The sequence below is a fragment of the Rattus norvegicus genome, chromosome 5 (genome assembly GCF_021556685.1).
Source record: "Rattus norvegicus strain SHRSP/BbbUtx chromosome 5, alternate assembly SHRSP_T2T, whole genome shotgun sequence".
NCBI classification, from domain to species: Eukaryota; Metazoa; Chordata; class Mammalia; order Rodentia; family Muridae; genus Rattus; species Rattus norvegicus.
In genome coordinates, this window is record NC_141538.1 from 126654159 (window position 1) to 126669640 (window position 15482).

Below are 15482 nucleotides of genomic sequence, written 5' to 3' on the forward strand. Positions count from 1 at the left end.
TCAAGCTTTGGGACACGGTGTTTACCAGAGAAATAAAAAGCAAACTAGGACATGAGCCATCAGGGAAATCAAATTAAAATTGCTTTGAGATTTCATCTTATTTCAGCCAGAATGGCTATGATTAAGAAAGCAAAACCTAGCAAATATTGGTGATTGTGTAAGAAAGAAGAAATTCTCATCTGCTGATGATGGTGGTGCAAACTGCAGCAGCCACTATGGAAATCGGTGTGGCAGTTCCTCAAAACACTAGAAATGGATGTCCCATATGACCCAGCTATGCCATTCCTGGGCATGTATGCAAAGGACTCTACAGCCTGCTCCAGAGACGCAGTTCACTCCTGTTTGTCCCTGTTCTGTACACAAAAGCTAAGACACTGGAACAGCCTAGATGCCCCTCACACGATGAATGGATATAAGAAAATGCCATGTCCACACACAATTGAATGTTGTAAGAAGCCAAATCGCTGTGCGAGAGTGCTTGTCTAGCTTGGGTAAGAGGTTGCTAAGACAAGCTGAGCAGTGAGAATGCTATGTGACCACAGAGACTGGGATTACAGTGACGCTTCTAACAGCCAAGGATTCGGGTGGACCAGAAGCTAGTCAGAGCAAGGGGCCTCTTCCCAGAGCTTCCTGAGGAGCACAGCCCTGCTGACACTTAGGATGGGGTATCTCACTGTAATTACAGTCTTAAACCACTCAGTCTGTGGTACCTTGTTATAGCAACCTCTGGAATACAAAGGCTGCAAGAAGAGAGGTTTCTCTGCAAGACAAACAAAGTGGAAAGCTTTGGAGAAAACCAGTAAAGATACTGATGGGGACAAAGCCACAATTCTAATGAACTCAGAGACCCAATGGCCCCTGTTCACACAGCTTAGGAGGCTAGAAGGCAAATACCATTATCAACACAATCATGCTAATTTCTAGAACCCCATGTGAGTGATATGTTTACATGGTTGGGAGCGGTACTCTCGCCTGACACTCAACTTATTTGCTCATCATTTGGACAAAAGTCAATGCATTCACTCAGCCAACAGTCGGAACGAAAGGGGCTGCTACTGAGTTGGGTGCACACACTGTGTTGCATTTTAAAAAGCATTTGTTTGTTTGTTGTTTGTTGTACTGGGGGGCAAGTGTGTCATCGTGTGCATATGTTGAGGTCAGAGGACGACTTGCAGAGTGAGTTCTTCCCTCCTTCCATGTGCGTTCCAGGGATTGAACTCAGGTAGAAGGGGCTTGGTAGCAAATGTCTTTTCCCACTGAGCACTTTGGCTGGCTCCACATTCAAGGGCGTTGAACCAAAACTCTTGGAACCTTAAGAAGGTAAACAAACAAGAGCTAACCAAAGAGGCACAGACTAGAGCTGAGTCAAGGAGGAATGTGGTTGTTGACAATACAGAGCTAGCAGCAGACCTTCCAGGAGTCTTTACGATAGAAAAGGCTCACACACAAAGCCCAGAGCCCAGCTCATTGAGAGATGATGGCATTCCCAAGGTGGGCCTTTGCAAAGGGGACGGAGCTGAATTAGAGTCATTGATTACATGATTAGCAGGTGAGAATTTCTCCCTGTATCCATTCAAGTGTATAAGAAACACAACTCATTTTCTCTGTCAGGTACATTCTAGGAAAAGTCTGTCCAGGGGCAGAAATTCTAATTAATAACTCACTGAGATTTTTTTATCCCCAGTAAATCATGGTTTGCTCCTTCCTAAGTAGTTCTGAAGATGGCCCATTCTGATGGGAAGAGGGTGCTGGAATAGGAAGTCTACCCTGTAGTTGCATAGTGTCAAGACACTAGGAGGAGGGCCGGGGAGTCTCTGATGTGTCTCCCATCTCGGCAGTGGCCGTTACAGGATTGCTTATGTGCCTCGTGTCTTCTCCTGTCCCTCTACCTACCCTGTGGCTCTAGATCTGCCCAACCTCAGTGCTGCTTTCTGTAGCTTCAGTCATATGTATCAGGGTCACTAAGCTAGAACTACATGTCCCAGAATTCACTTACAATATAACATTACATTGGAATTGGTCCAAACATCTATGCAAGATTTAGAAATTAAATTAAAGTAGTATTCTCTGTTCTCTTGAGACCGTTCTGTGTAAACTCAGTGAGAGTCCACTGCAGAAGGGCTGCCCAGAATAATAAGGCATCATTTCCCTTCTTCATGAGTCTCACGAGGGTCAGCTCAAGACTTCTTCCTGGTCCTTTAACTGCCTTTAACTATACATAGTCATTCCCCCAGGTTTCCTACAATCACTCGATGTCGTATTACATTGAAAGACAAACTTTAGAAAAATTACATTTATCAGAGGGCCAGCCAGATGGTTCACTGAATAAAGGTGCCTGATGACTTGTGTTCAATACCCAGAACCCACAGGGTAGGAGAGAACTGACTTCCACAAGCTGTCCTTTGACCTTCACAAATGAACCATGGCATGCGTGCACACACAAACACACACAAACACACATAAACAAGTAAATAGATATAACAGATTTTAAAATTAACTTGTGTGCTTTCCCTGAATATATCTCTAGTCCTTATGTGCATGCAGTACATGGCCTCTGCAGAGGCTAGAAGAGGGCATCAGATCTCCTAAGACTGGAGTTAAACATGGTTATGAGCGGCCCTGCAGATGCCAGGAATAGAACCGGAGTCCTTTGGAAGAGCAACCAATGCTCCTAACTGCAGAGTCATCTCTCCAGCCCCAGATTCATTTGAGAAAAAGAAACAGTTTGTGAACCAGGTAGCTCTGGGTACTGAGAGTGGCTGGGTATGCTCTGCCCAATCTCTTGGCAGGCTATTTTACAACAGGAGACAGTAACAGAGATGATTTGCAAAAGGACCTGATTGGCTGGTGTTGGCATTTGCCTTGCTGTGATTGGTTGGAGGCCCTGCCATTCCTGTTGGCAGAGATTTGATATCCTGTGAGGGTATACTTTCAGGTTAGGGTATGGGATATGATGCTTACATATCAAATTAGGGTACGATTCACTGCATTCAGGAACACCCTTAGGCTAAACTTAAAATACATACAGAAGTGTCTCTAAATTGAATTTAATTCCTCCTAACATTTCTATAACAAATGTCCCATCTCCCGAACATAACAATTACCTTCTTTGAGCCCTGAGTGAACAGTGGCAAGGCTATTTTCTTTAACCTCGCTGTGCTAAGGCTGCTTGTTCCCCAGTGTCTACTCGATCCTGATTCCTGTTCACTGTAGCCTCATACCTGCACACTGTGGCCTTGCAGGGCTGTGGTCATGGAAGTAAAGACTGTATTTCTTCCATATTGCTAAGAGTAACTCGTGACCAAGCCCTGCCAGTCCCACACCTCAGACTAAGAACCAACAAAAGAGCAGTTGGGGGAGCATGAAAGGGTCCCTGAGAGACAAGAGTCAGGACCATACCACAACCCTGGATCACCCACCATCCACATTTCCACTCACCCTGTTGTGATTTGGGGTCAAAGAGACAGAGCAAATATTCTATTTGTTCTGTTTTGCCTGCTGCAAGCCACTCTTGAGAGAGCAAAGCAGATAAGCCCCTCATAAACTTTACTAAGAGAAAAACCAGTCACTGAGCAGTGGCTTCGCACATTCACTTCTTTGGGAGTCAGTCAGACCCCAGACTGGGTTAGGGTTGAGACTGACCTTCTGCATACCTCCGGGAGACAAGGCAACACTTGTATCAGAGACTCACGCCATCTCCCTGTGAGCTGGGAACACTTTGACCGATTCTGCAAGAAAAAAAGCAGTGTTCCTACGTCTTCCTTGTTTAAAGCAGAAACTTCCTGCCGAGTCCAGGCGTATCTGCTACACAGACTTCTTCAGATACCTACATAGAAAGTCGAAAGCTACAGTGGGGAGTGTGTGTGTGTGTGTGTGTGTGTGTGTGTGTGTGTGTGTGTGTGTGTGTCTGTTGTGTCCACGCCCACATGTGTAGAGGTCAGAGGTCATTCTTGGGTATCATCCCCCACCTTCTACCTTATTCGAAAGGCAGATCTCTTGTTCCCCACTAAGTACAGCAGGCTAGCTGGGACATGAGCCTCCAGGAATTCTCCCATTTCTGCCTGCAGCCTGCTGCAGCAATGCTGAAATCAGGGGTATGTCACTACTGACTTTATGTGGGTCCTGGGGACCAGAGGTCAGAGAACTCAGAACTGTAGCCTGGCTTAGCAACCGTTTGACCATCTCTCCAACTCCCAAACAAAAAAATTTTTTAAACTAGTGTCTCTGCCCTAACAGCCCTGTCCCATGAATAGTGTGTCCCAATCACATTTACTGAACACAGAGAAGAGGAGGGTACCTCGATTAACATGTCAAAGCATCCCCCACACCTGTGATGTGCACACCTCCTGCTTGTCAGGGCTCATGTCTCTGTGACCCAGGCTTGAGGACTAATTCCCTCACATTCGAAATGGGCATAGTATGACCCAGAGGAATTAAGTCCAAACTTTCATGGTTGGGAAACATTGGGTCAGAAGTGGATCTGGAATCCATGCCTTGACAGCTGTGCCCCTTGCACAGAATACCAGGCGAAGGTTAAGTGACAAGCTCCTTGGAAGTCAGCCTAAGGAAGATAAATGAGCGTTCTCTTCTGACTTTCAGTTTAGTTTTGTTTGGTGCTAAAAAGTTTTTAATAATTGCCTTCCTTTCATTTTCTTCATAAAGACCTTGATTAAATTCATGTTTAACTTTTTATATTGCATAAAATTCTAAGCTTTAAATAACACGAATGTCAAACCATGCTTCATTTCAGGAAAAAAAACTGAGATATTAAAACAGAAGCATTGGGAGCTTTTTCAAAGTCACACTTGAACACAGTATTGAATTCTAAACTGTTACTATGTCACACCGATCATTTTGACAATCTACATATTAAAATTTTCCCTGTGTAGTAAATGAACATTGAGAACGACATCTTGCCTTTGAAAACCTGTGATTTCTACAATTAAGTAGAAATGTGTATAAACGTTTTGACTGTTTTCCTGTTGAAACTGAGCCCTGTTTACGTGCAAGGCTGCCAAAAAACGATCCCTTTGCTTCCTGCCAATGCAAAGGTGCATGCGAGAGAAGAAAGCACAACTATGACCATTCTCGTTGTTGCTGTCATGAGTCACCCCAGAGTTCGTGGCTTAAGACAAAGATTTATTCTCTAGCATTTCTGGAGGTCAGAACTCAAAATTCAACTACTCGACACTAAAGGCAAGGTGTCAGTGGATCGATTCCTTCCAGAGACTCGAGGGTGATCTATTTCCTTGTGTGGATCAGTGTTGCAGCTGCTTTCTACATCTAAAAAAATCGTCACCTCGATGCCATTTCCTCTGACTGCCATTTAGCTGGTTAGTCTTACAAAGACCAAGGTGTTTTCACCTGTCCCACCAGACCATTCTGCATCAACTACCCATGTGCTAAGGCCCCGCCCCAGCCCCGCCCCCTGTCCCGCCCCAACCCTGCTCCACCCCACCCCCATCGCACTAGGCATACTCAGAAGCCTAGCTGGGTAGATAAGGTCATTTCTGGGGACCGTCATTCAGGTTAATACATGAGAATACTTGGGTGAGGGGCTGTGGCTAGGAGTCTGATAGAAACAGAAGACGTGTCTAAGTGATACTACAATGAGGGGGAAGCGGAGATCTGGAGGCTAGAGAGGCCGGTTCAGGACCAGATGTGGGACTTTCAAAGCCTAGTGCGGAATCAAAGTGCAGGGTCTGTGTCCTGAACTGACTAAGGATTTCAATGCGGGAAGAGCTGTCCATTGGAGGAAACATGGGCTTCCCCTGCAGCACCTGGGTGGCAATTGCCTGGGAAGCAGGCCTGAAACTGGGAAGAATCCATACTGGAGCATTTGCTGATTCTGTGGCCTTGGACAGAGTCATAAACCTTTTCTTGGGCTGTTTTCTTCTCTGAAGAGTAAAAAATAATCTCTGTATTATAGGCCTGTTGGTTTCTTGGAAAACAAGTGCTGTTAGAACAAATTACCAAAAACTTCCAGACTTGCATGGAAATTTATTTTCTCACAGCCTTGAGGCTAAAAGCGTGAAATCAAGGTGTTGGCAGAGTTGATTCCTTTCTGAGTCTCTGAGGGGGAAAAAAATCCCATGTTTCCCTACTGGGATCCAGTGACAGCTAGCGATCTTGGTAATCCTCGACCTGAGGAGTCATCCCTCCAGTCTTTGGCCTCATAGCATCTTCTGTGCCCTTACCCGTGGAGACAGTGTGTGTGTGTGTGTGTGTGTGTGTGTGTGTGTGTGTGTGTGTGTGTAACTGTGTGTGCATATATATGTGTGTCTGTGTAAGTGTGTGTGCGTATATATGTGTGTCTGTGTAAGTGTGTGTGTATATGTGTGTATGTGTAAGTATGTGTGTATGTATGTGTGTGTCTGTGTATGTGTGTTTATGTGTGTGTAGGTGTGTGTGTATGTGTGTGTCTGTGTAAGTGTGTATGTGCATGTGTGTCTGTTTAAGTGTGTGTGTATGTATGTGTGTGTCTGTGTAAGTGTGTGTATGTGTGTGTCTGTGTGTAAGTGTGTGTGTGTCTGTATAAGTGTGTGTAGAGATGTGTGTGTGTATGTGTGTGTAGGTGTATGTGTATGTATATGTGTGTGTGTGTGTAGGTATCTGTGTGTAGGTGTGTGTATGTAGGGGTATGTGTGTGTATATATGTGTGTGTATGTATGTGCATTTAGGGGTGTGTGTAGGGGTGTGTATGTGTGTATATATGAATGTATACATACCTACATAACCACACACATACACATACATACATACACATAAACACACAGATACATAATCACACACATGCACACTACACACATGCATTCACACACACACACACTCAGGAAGAGTTGGGAGGGGAAAGGAACAGAGTACTGAGAGACATGAATGCAGCACTCACGTACAAAGTTCTAAATTTAAAGAACAAATAGAAAACATGGCAGATATGGGTTGATATCTGTGCACGCTCTGTCATCAACTTACTGAACTTGAGTCAGGCACAGTGGCAGGCCATGAGGACACCAAACGCAGAAATAAAATCATACTTTTATCTATTTCTTTGATATGGCCTTTGTAAAGCTTCTTTGCTCTTACCATGAAATTAATGCAAGGTTCTTGGTAAATAGTGAAGGCAAACAAAAGAACTGAGCAGACACTGCTGGGGCTCAAACTTGAGGCTTTGAAGCCAGACCAAGTGGGTGTAACCCTGCACATACACACGCCTCAGCCATGTCAAACCAGCTCTCTGAGCCTCTGCTTCCTCTGTAAGAAGGCTGCAATTGACTTCTGTCCCAATGGAAGAGGTTCTATAAGGTAACACACAAAGCAGTTGGGAGCACATGTGGAATGTGAGGGCTTACGACAAAGACTGCCTTGCAGATGGGTGTTTTGGAGAGTCCCAAATGTGTTTGCACTCTGCTCTATGTGACATTACTACCTCCTAGGTTGATGCTCATCAGACACCAACAGGCCGTTGTTTCCTGGGTTGTTGCTGGTTGCGTTTTCTTCCTCATTTCAAGCAAGATTATTTTCCTCCCCATGTGGTAGCTGGAAAGGAAAGCAAGAAATATAGACTACAGTGAAATTGGGAAGTCTTTCCTGTAAAAACCCCAGCAGATTTATCACAGATGTCTGGCTTACTCATGGCCCTTCTCCTGAATTCTATTAAGAATAATAACAAACAATCAGGAAACTGAACCCCAAAGCCCAGAAAACAGTGTTCTGGGTCTTTGGCAAAGTGGGGTCATGTACACACACAGGGGACCCGAGGCCCTCCGGGCACTTCTTGGTTGCTGCGACGAGGAAGCAGGCAATTAGAAAGCACCACTGTGCACAGCACCGCCGAACAGGGCTCTTTCACAGCCCTAAGCCCTTTTAGATCCTTTCAGAGATCCTTAGGTCCCAGTGGCCCCCATTTTCAAGTGAGAAAGTGGGGGACTCAGAGAAGATGAATGCTCTATGCTAGAGTTCTTGGGTAGGGAGTTGCATCCCAGCCACTGGGCGAGCTTCCTTGAACAGAGGTTGCTATCACGTAGGTCATTGGCAAGACCACAAGACAGACTTCATTTTGGAGGTGTCAGATGTAATGCCAGTGGGTGTCTTCTGCTGCTGGCTCTTCTGTTCTCCACCCGAGCCAATCATGCAACAGGTAGCAATTCACTTACCTGCTCTGAGTCTCTGCTCTCTCCTCTGCTACTTGGGAACGTAAGACTCCATTGATTTCAGCCAGGGTTAAATGTGCAGTGGGTGCTTTTATCGGTGGCCATAGCACACAAAGTGCTTGTGTTATCCCCTCCCCTCATCACCTCAACAGAATCTTGTAAGGAATAAAAAGAATATATTTGGGACCAGGCACGCTAGTTGGGTTTTGTCAATTTGACACAAACCTAGACATGTCAGGAAGGAGGGACTCTTCATTGAGAAAACACCTTGGTAAGATTGCCGTGTAGGCAAGTCTGTAGGGCATTTTCTTGATTCACGATTGATGCAGGCGGGCCCATCGCTTTGTGGGTGGTGCCATCCTTGGGCAAGTGAACCTGAGTGGTATAAGAAAGCAGACTGAGAAAGCCATCCTGATCAAGCTAGTAAGCAGCTCCCCTCCATGACCTCTGCATCAGCTATTGCCTTGTGTTCCTGCCCTGACTTCCCTGGATGACGGGCTCGAAGCTGTAAGGTAACGCAGGTTGCCTTCAGTCTGGTGTTCATCACAACAACAGAAACCTGGATGGTTTAGTCTACCATGGAGGGGAAGGCACAGCAGAATTCATGGTGGTCAGAGCCTATCACAAGAGCAGCCGAGAGGCAGAGAAAACCACTTAGAATCAGCAGTTGGTCTAACCTCAGTGACACACTTCTACCAGCCAGGTTCTGCTTCCTAAGGGCTGCATGGCCTTCAAACCAGCGCTACAAGCTGGCAACTAAGTCTTCTAACATGAGCCTTGGAGGTGCACTGCACCGTGCTCAGTCATGGAACTGAAAAGTCCAAGAGCTGATTAGTCCTGTGACCTTGAGCAATTACCTGAACTCTGACCCTTTCTGTCCTCTTCTGTAAAGTGAAACCTCCAGCTAACATCTTGCTCTGTTTAACCTTGGACAAGCCCCTAGCTCCTCCCACTGTGAGGAGGGATGTTAAGGAAGGAAGCAATGATCATGGGCTGAGGAATTGAGCAAGAAAACATTGACTACTCCAGACCAACGTGCTTTTGTTCTGTCCTCTGAAGAACTGGCCCGTCTTCTGCAAACCATATCTCAGCCAACACTTGCTGACATGTTTGCGAATCACTCCCAACGTATTCTTCCCAAGATGCTCTCTCTGTGCTGCCCAGGGTTACATAACAGGCCATGTGCAGTGGGGAGGGGCATGACTGAGACAGACCACAAGAGTTCCATGATCTAATTCTTCTGCTCTCAATCACAGGCTTGGATGAGTAACAGGTAGAACATACATCCCTTCCACTAGTGTTTGTGAAGCACCGACTATGTGCTGGGTGCTGAAGGCACTGAGACAAGACACAAATCCAGTCCTTGTGTGTCTCCTGCAAAGGAGGAGAACAATCAGGAAGGAGTCAGGAATGTGACAAGGAAAAAACGAGTGGCTGGGGTTGCTCAAAGATAACTTCAGTGCCAAGTTCAGGTTATTTTATACATTGATTCCTTCATATGAGGACCTACTATGTGCCAGGCTCTAAAGAAGGCTCTGAGTTTTCTGGTTCTTCCTCAGAATCAGTCTTGAGATTTGAGCCATTTGTAACTCAGGATACAGAGATCTCACCCACCCATGCCCTAACAGTGATATTCAATGTTTTTGTATCCCTTTGCATTGGAGCCTCTAGAGTCCTAGGCAGCTGGAATTTCCAGCCTCTATGAGGAGGAGGCTGGGAGGGCCTGCCATCTAACAGAAAAGAGAAGTCAGAGGGAGGGAGAAGCTGTGTATCCTGGATGAAGAAAGGAATGAAAATGTCTCTCAGATAGACTGCTCAGTAGGGCTGAAAGCCCTTAGGACTAGAGATACAGCCCTGTCCAAAGCCCAGGCAGAGGCCTTGGCAAAGCTGGAACCTGTAGGTTGATGTCATTATGCAGGTGAAGGCAGACAAGATAAAACGAGGCCTGTCATTGGATGAGAAGGAGGGGAGGCGGGAATAGAGGTTTTAGAAGGGAGGGGGAAGCAGGAGAGAAGGAGCCGGAGTGAGGAGAAGGAGCTGGGAGAACATGGTGGCAGATGTTAAGATTCCTCTCTGCGCATAGATATAGGTTCTAATGAATATTTCTAAGAGATGGGTGTGTGTAGGATTTTGTGCTGTCTGGATGGGCAAATGATATCTTATTAATTGGATCAGAGGTTATTGTGTGGTGTGTTTTTTCATGTGGCGATTTAATTGAGTTCAAGAAAATGTGTGGTGGCAGGATGCACCAAGCCCACCATGGAATTGGGATGTGAATGCCTGGCGTGGTAAGAACCCACCAAGGGAACTGTAAATGGAAGCAAATGACTCAGGAATGCCCCATGGGGGCCAGCATGGAGCCACTGGGATAGATTAGCTCTAGGTCCTATAGCACGACCGCCAGGGTCAGAGAGAGAGAGCCCAGGAGAAAAGCAAGGAGTGGGACACACCAAAACAGGCCGCACCTTTTTTCTTTTCATCACAACAGGAACCCAAGGCCTTGATCACAGCAACACTCCCGGAGAGCCTCATTGGAAGCTACACATGGGCTCCAAAGGAGGTGACATGTGCAGCCCCAGACGTGTATGTCGGTATTAAAAGAGGGGTGAGCACTGTTCGCCTTTAAATGTGTCTTACTTTGTAACTCTCCTTGGACTTTCGCACTTGCTCTCGGGTTTTCTATGATAGCCCCAGAGAGGTTACTGTTGCCTTGGTGAAGGGCATTGGCCAAGGCCCTGATCTCCACAGAACTCTATCTACGAGTAGCTCTCCCCTTAACGTCAACGTCACTTCCTGATCTGCCTACACAAAGATCTAAGGACTGAAAGGAAGGAAAAAAATTAAGTTCCCCAAGGTGTTGACACTTCCTAGAACTGTGCAGTTTCCAAGACACAAAGTCTGCCCTGGGCCTGTGTGCACAGGGCCATTTCATACAGGCAAGCATCCTGCCCACCCTCAGAGGGGAGGCTGATGACTCTGCAATTTCTCACAGGAAAAGAAATATGGCCAGAAAGAAAGCTCATTAATCTCCCCATATCCCCTTCCTATGGGAAGGAGAGAGATGGCCCAGAAAGAGACTTCAGGTGGAACTGAGCAAATTTTGGCACGAGTGTGGGCCCAGGAGAAATCAGTCTTGGGAGTGAATCCCCAGAGCTCACCCCTCAGCCAAACCCAGTCTGAGGAGACCAGCAGGGAGGACTGCAGACGAGATCTGACAGATGTTAAATAATCCCAATCATGGTGGCTTCCTAGGGGCCAGGAGCTATTCTAGGACCACAATACCTGGCTCCTCCATCGTTTCACATCAACCCTCAAGAGCAACAACACTGCTCAGATGCAAGTCGTCAGGCTCCAAGAGACACACTAAAGGTCACATGGTTAGTGGAAAAGGCAGGAGGCTGGAATCTGAACTCTGACTCCAGGCAGGGCACTTGACCAGGCCTCTATGTCTTTGTCCTTTTGTAAGCCACATGTCTCCAGGAAAATAGAACAGTTATTTAATTCCCATACAGTAGACTTGAGCAAAGAATCTTCAGAAAGAACTTTCTGAAGCCTGGCATTGCAGCTCCTACTATTTTCCCCAAAGCTCCACTCTGCACTGAGAAGAGGCAAGGGGCCCACACCCTGGCTTGGCTTTCTCAGACTGACACAGACACTCGAAGTCTGCCTTCCTGGCTTCTATTTAAACATTCTTCTCACAGCAAGATAATACAAGCACTTCACAGAACCAGGGACAGGTACAAGTTTATCCCAAATGTCCAAAGACAAGACAAATGGATGACCCCTGAGGGACACTGTGCCTCCCAGGAGCTGGCCACCCACCATTAGCCTCTGGCTAGAACCACCCCTCCCCCTTCCAGGCCTCAACCCCACTGGTTTTCTCCCACTCTTTCAACAATCATTCCTCATTCTGGAGAGAGAGAAAGGCTGGCACTGTGTAGAAGATAAGCTTCAATATGACGTTCCCATCAATCAGATGTCCGTGCCCTTCCTGTTGTTTTCCTTGAACTAACCTGGAATCTAGTCACTCTAAGAGTGAAGGAAAACAGAGCTTTTCCAAGTCTGCTTCTATCTGGCCCCAGTTCAGCCTGTCACTGGATGTGTAAGTGAGCAAGTCCACAGTCCTCACCTGGCCTCTGCTTCCCCACCTGTAGCTGTGACAGCTCTGATAACAGCGATAGCCAGCACGTCCCCAGTACCTGCTGTGTGGGGGGCAGAACTCCAAGGGCTTTCCTATACAAATACATCTAAATAAATCCAATGAGCCAACTTGGAAGCAGCCTGGATCCCTGTGGCCCTGAGGTCTAGGACTTGAGGCCTGCTTTGGGGGTTCCAATAATTAAGCAAGGCATTAATGGTGCTTATCGTCCCCAGATCATCAAACAAACAGGCTCTATGATATTAGCACTGGAGTATTGGGAGTCTCCCTGGCAGGGTGACCGGTGTTTGTGTCTGCTCGGGTGACTGATGAAGTGAGGGACAGTAAGTGAACACAAAACAAAGGATAAAGCAAGCAGGATGGGGTGACCAGAGGTGAGGAGCTGCAGGCCCCTTGCCTAGCAGCCGCCCTAGAAGGACACTCCTTGGACACCTTCCAGACCTGACACAAGACCCTCCTTAAGCAAGGGACCATCTAGACCCTTTCTTAGAAGCCTGTTTAAAAGGAGTTTGCACTCTCTGGTGGCTTCCTTCTCCTCATTTGTGGATTACAGGGAGACAATGGCCCAGCTCCAGAAAAAGATAAAGCATTTTGCCTGCTTTAAATTGGCTCCAGTCGCTACTGTGTGTGCCCCTCCCATGCCTGGTCCCCACCCCTGCCCACCGCTGTTTCCTCTCTATGCAATGGAGACCACTGGCTATAAATGTACCACAAGCCTGTTCTTTCCAAGGCCTGGAAACCATCTTTCTACCTGGCCAGTTGCTCCTTGATTTTCAGGGTTCGGAATCAAGAGGCATTTGCTCATTCTTCTCCAATGGTCTGGATCCCTCTTGTCCCTGCTCACTGAACCAGGGATTTGGGCTGAGTCTACATTCTCTCCATACTGTATCATGATCACCAAGGCATATGTTGTTAGACCACAAACTTGTTTTACCCACCAGAAGCCAGAATCCGTACTCTGGCTCAATGCTTGCTACTTATCTGAACTTTATAAACTGCGCAACTGCGGCTGACTCCAGTGAGAAGCCAGACTAGGGTTGCCCTCAGAGTGTTTGTTGAGGGAACTGGTGTTCACTGTGAGCCTGTCAACCCACACACGCCAAGTGGCTTCCTAACTCCTCAGAAGAGGTGGAATTTACAAATCTTATGTCTGAAGAGCGGGGCCACATCCTTCAGCAAGTGCTTGTGACACTTGGCAAGGGGTACTGGCTGATGGCTTCCGTGTCCATAGGCTCACCAAGTTCTGCTCTTGGTTTGGGGACTTAGAGGAGCCATTACTATGCAATGGCTGAGATCTCTTGGGTCTTCGTACAAGGCAGATGACTGTCATTGCATTCTGGGTCATCTGCGAGATGTCACATCTTTGCACTGCTCCAGTTGTCCTGACTAGGGTGATAAGGGAATGAGGGAATGACAGGCACATAAGTGCTACCCATACATGGAAAAGCTGGGATTGGGTGGACTGGACTCTGGGATGAAGAGTCTGCAGCTTCCTGCTCCCTCTAAGCTCAGTGTGCTTTCATATACATAAGACAGGGCTGTGGAATAATCGCACACAGCTGAACACAGAGGCATGTTAACTAATCTACAGCGATCTCTATAGAGAAGTGGACCTCAGGTTGTAAATGTCCCAGAAGAGAAAAGCATAGACTGTTGACATCTACACCTGGACCAGAGGGAGACCTAGTCATCCCTCTGAGTCTCACTGGGGAATGCTGCACCATTCCCGTGGGGCTGGGACTGGGGTCCTCGTCATAGCCAGGACCATGTGAATAGCACACATTCACTCAGTGACTTCCCTATAGAGAGGCCAATATCCTCAGTACTCCTCATAGAGATGACAAGAAAGAGATATCAATGGGCTAGACTGCCATCTGCCACTCACCGGCTGTGACCAGAAATGCCACTAAAGCTCAGGATCAGTGGCTTCCAGCCTTCCTAACACTGCAACCCTTTAATACGGTTCCTCATGCTATGGTGACCTCCAGCCATAAATTATTTCATTGCCACATTATAAGTATAATTTTGCTACTGCCGTGGATCATAACATAAATAACTGATAAGCAGGATACCTGGTACGAGACCCCAAATGAGTCATGGTCCACAGGTAGAGAACTGTTGCTCTGGAGTTTGTGCCTAGGAATTGGGCGTCATGTGCTTAGCTCAGGCAGGAATGGGAAGAGACTACATGGGCCCACGTAGCTAGGTGCTGGGGTGCAGGAAAGCCAAGGCCCACAGACCACAACTTGTGACATTAAAGCCTAATGTCAATTCCTCTCCTCCAACCACTCCCTGGAACCTCAGTGACCGCCTCAAGTGTTCCTTCCCACTCCTTAGGATTTGATGAGTCCTTCAAGGTACTTCAGGTTACCTGAAGTGCTCCATTCAATATAGCTGGCCTACGTGAAGGCTCTTAAGGCCTCATTAAATATCACCTCCTCCAGGAAGTCTTCCTGCTATCCTCAGACTGGGTTATTGCTCCTGTGAGCATTCTAAGCTTCCGCTGACGTGTCATTTTGAAGATAACTAGTTCATCAACCTGTGAAAATTGAATTTCTGCCACATCTACCCCGCCTCCACCCTCACCTTATATTAATTCCACATGGATGCTGTGCACAGGCAAACGGAAGCACAATCTTGCATTCACCTTTCCCACATGGGAAGAGCTTCTCGACACACTCACATCTCACCTTACCTGGCTCACGTCATGCTCTGCAATCAAGGTCTATCAGAAACAGCTTTAAGGAAGACGGGCTTGATTTGTCTCAGTGTCAGATGCCTCACTCCATAATATTCCTGACCCCACATGCTTGGGAATCAAACAAACATGTTAGTTGGGAGCATATGGAGAGGAGCCCCCTTGACCTGTGATGGACAGGAAGTAGGAAGGGAAGAGTTGTCTGGACACCACGGGTGACCTTCAGAGCCACACCTCCATTGATTCTCTTCCTCCCCTGGTCCACTTCTAAAGCTCCCACTACCCCCTAATGCCACCAGCTGGGAACCAAGCATTCAACAAAGGAACTAAGACAAATATTTCAAATTCAAACCGTAACTGAGGTTTCGACCTCTGGCCACACAGCACTCCTCACTCTGTCCTATAGTAAGCCTGACAGTTCTTGTGCTGGATTTAGGTTATATAGCTAGTAGATATAATTGTAGATATGCCAGGG